The 3,855-nt window shown below is 47.9% G+C and overlaps 1 pseudogene; it reads left to right on the top strand.

The window, feature by feature from the left end:
- The first annotated feature begins 2,157 nt into the window (after positions 1-2,157).
- LOC117086334 lies at positions 2,158-3,570 on the top strand (annotated as a pseudogene).
- Positions 3,571-3,855: the final 285 nt, after the last annotated feature.

Raw genomic sequence — 3,855 nt, 5'->3', positions numbered from 1 at the left:
ACTCCTAGAGTTTAATAGCCTACAAATGAAGTTAAATATATTAAATATATTTTATATGAGCATGATATAATAATGCTCCAAAAATATCATACACTCCAAAAAATGGCAGAATGGCAGCAAACATAACTGCATATATGTTTATGCTTTTTTTTTTTTTGAGACATGGTCTCACTCTGTCTCCCAGACTGGAGTGCAGTGGCATAATCACAGCTTATTGCAGTCTCAAACTCCCTGGGCTCAGGTGATCCTCCCACTTCAGCCTCCCAATAGGAGGGACCACGGGCATGTGCCACCATGCTTGGCTAATAATTATATTTTTTGTAGACACAGGGTTTTGCCATGCTCTCTTGGCTGGTCTCAAACTCCTGAGCTCAAGCAATCTGCCTGCCACAGCCTCCCAAAGTGCTGAGATTCAGGCATGAGCCACTGCATTCAGCCTGTTTACGCATTTTTTATGTAAGATGAATTTAAACTGGATAAAATTGTCTCTGATGTGAAATAAGTCAGAATAATTGCATTATAAACACTAAGGTTAAAAAAGCATAATTTATTTATATCATTGAAATACCATTGAAAAATTAAATAACAGTATTTAAATACCAGGAACCAACCATACCATCCAAGCAATATTTCCTGAAAATTCATTAGGGATACTGTAAAAGTATAAGACATAGACCCTGTCCTTAAGGACCTTTGTTATAATTTATGTGAGGTAAGACAGATACAAAGCATCATCATTGTTATTTTTGCTAAGAGAAGTAGTATGGTGAAGTGGAAAATAATACAGGCTTTTAAACTTTAGGTGTAAATCCATATTTTTAGTTCTGCCATCCCATTAATGTATGATCTCTGTAAAGATACTTAACTGCTCCTAGCCTCAATTTCTTTAATTCTACAGTGGGGATAAGGATGCCAATTTTTTTTTTTTTTTTTGAAAGGGTCTCACTCTTTTGCCCAGGCTGGGGTGCAGTGGCACTATATCGGCTCACTGCAACCTCTGCCTCTGGAACTCAAGTGATCATCCCACCTCAGCCTCCCAGGTAGCAGGGACTACAGGCACATGCCACCATGCCCAGCTAATTTTTGTATTTTTTGTAAAGACAAGGTTTTGCCATGTTGCCCAGGCTGGTCTCAAACTCCTGAACTCAAGTGATCCACCTGCCTCAGCCCCCCAAAATACTGGGATTACAGGCATGAGCCACCGTGCCTGACCAGGATGCTAAATTTAAAGGACTGGTTTTTAGCCAGGCGTGGTGGCAAGAGCCTGTAATCGCAGCTACTCGGGAGACTGAGACAGAAGAATTGCTTGAACCTGGGAGGCGGAGGTTGCAGTGAGCCGAGATTGCACCACTGTACTCCAGCCTGGTTGACAGAGAGCCTGTCTAAAAAAAAGAAAAAAGAAAAAAAAGAACTGGTTTTGTTTTGTTTAGTTTTCTTTAGAGATGGGGATCTCACTATGTTGCCCAGGATGGTCTATGAACTCCTGGGCCCAAGCGATCCTCCCCCATCAGCCTCCCAAAATGCTGGCCTGAGACACTGTGCCTGTCCAGGACAGTTGCAGGAATTAAATTGCAATATGGATGCAAATACCTAAGTAAATGCTTGATATGTGTCAGTTGTTCGAAAAATATTAGTTTATTCCCCAACTGAATTGAAAGGATTGAATATTTTCTAACTCGTTTCTACTTATTGATAAATAATAGTTTTATTATTGGTGAATTTTAAAATTGAAGTTAGCTAAAACTGCAATCATTTTAACAACCAAAACTTAGGCCGGGCGCGGTGGCTCAAGCCTGTAATCCCAGCACTTTGGGAGGCCGAGACGGGCGGATCACGAGGTCAGGAGATCGAGACCATCCTGGCTAACACGGTGAAACCCCGTCTCTACTAAAAAATACAAAAAAAAACTAGCCGGGCGAGGTGGCGGGCGCCTGTAGTCCCAGCTACTCGGGAGGCTGAGGCAGGAGAATGGCGTAAACCCGGGAGGCGGAGCTTGCAGTGAGCTGAGATCCGGCCACTGCACTCCAGCCCGGGCGACAGAGTGAGACTCCGTCTCAAAAAAAAAAAAAAAAAAAAAAAAAAAAACTTTAATTTTCTCAACACTAAAACTCAATTCCGCGCTAGGCCTGCCAGACACCTGCGTCCGCCCACAGCCACCGCGCAGCTGCCAGCATGTCTGGCCCAGACATCGAGACGCCCTCTGCCGTCCCGATCTGCAGGATCATGCGGCCAGATGACGCTAGTGTGGCCCGCAATGTCTAGGGGTGACCATCCTGAAGATGATCGAGGAGGTGGGCGCCATCATCAGCACCTGGCCTTGCAACAGCCAGAACAGAGACCACTGTGTGACCACTCTGGCTCGAGTCGAGCACACCTACTTCCTGTGGCCCATGTGCATCGGTGAGGTGGCCCACATCAGCGCAGAGATCACCTACACCTCCGAGCACTCAGTGGAGGTGCAGGTCAATGTGATGTCCGAAAACATCCTTACAGGTACCAAAAAGCTAACCAATAAAGCCACCCTCTGGTATGTGCCCCTGTCGCTGAAGAACGTGGACAAGGTCCTTGAAGTGCCTCCTGTTGTGTATTCCCGGCAGGAGCAGGAGGAGGCGGGCCAGAAGCGATACAAAACCCAGAAGCTGGAGCGCATGGAGACCAAGTGGAGGAACGAGGACGTCGTCCAGCCAGTCCTCAACCCAGAGCCGAACACTGTCAGCTACAGCCAGTCCAGCTTGATCCGGTGGGGCCTTCAGACTGTACCCTGCACAGCTTCGTGCATGAAGGCGTGACCATGAAGCTCACGGACGAGGTCGCCAGGATCGTGGCTGCACGCCACTGCAAGACCAACCTCGTCACAGCTTCCGTGAACGCCATTAATTTTCACGACAAGATCAGAAAAGGCTGCATCAAGACCATCTCGGGACGCATGGCCTTCACGAGCAATAAATCCGTAGAGATAGAGGTCTTGGTGGACGCCAACTCTGTTGCGGACAGCTCCCAGAAGCGCTACCGGGCCGCCAGTGTCTTCACCTAAGTGTCACTGAGCCAGGAGGGTGGGTCGCTGCCCATGCCCCAGCGCTTGCCCGAGACCCAGAATGAGAAAAAGCGCTTTGAAGCCTGACTCGGTGGCTCAAGTCTGTAATCCCAGCACTTTGGGAGGCTGAGGCAGGCGAATCATTTGATGTTGGAAGTTCAGACCAGCCTGGTCAACATGGTGAAACCCCGTTTCTACTAAAAATACAAAAAATTGGCCAGGCGTGATGGTGCACGCCTGTAATCCCAGTTACTCAGGAGGCTGAGTCAGGAGAATCTCTTGAACCCGGGAGACGGAAGTTGCAGGGAGCACTCCAGCCTGGGCAACAGGAGCGAAACTGTCTCAGAAAAAAAAAAAAGAGAGAGAGAGAGAGAGAAGCGCTTTGAGGAAGGCAAAGGGTGGTACCTGCAGATGAAGGCGAAGTGGCAGGGCCACATGGTGCCTCAGCCCTAGACGCCCTCCTCCTGCCGCTGGGGCCTTGAGTAGACGTGGCAACAGGCCCAGTGTCCAGTTACATAGAAGTTACCCCTTTGGCCAAAAACCCAATTCACATTGAGAGCTGGTGTTGTCTGAATTTTTCGTATCATAGTATTAACCTGTACTCTCTCCTGCAAACCTACACACCAAAGCTTTATTTATATCATTCCAGTGTCAAAGCTACACAGTGTTGTCCCGAGCGCTGGGAGGCATTCTGTGGAAACCCTGGGGAATGCTTCCCAGCACACTGCAAGGTATGGGAAGAACCCAGCACCACTAATAAAGCTGCTGCTTGGCTGGAAAAGAAAAAAATTCTGCTGGGCGCGGTGGCTCACGCCTGTAAT

Source organism: Trachypithecus francoisi, unplaced genomic scaffold, assembly GCF_009764315.1.
Source record: "Trachypithecus francoisi isolate TF-2019V2 unplaced genomic scaffold, Tfra_2.0 Lachesis_group1, whole genome shotgun sequence".
NCBI classification, from domain to species: domain Eukaryota; kingdom Metazoa; phylum Chordata; class Mammalia; order Primates; family Cercopithecidae; genus Trachypithecus; species Trachypithecus francoisi.
The sequence above is the reverse complement of the archived record's forward strand: the minus strand, read 5'-3'. Positions and strand labels throughout refer to the sequence as shown.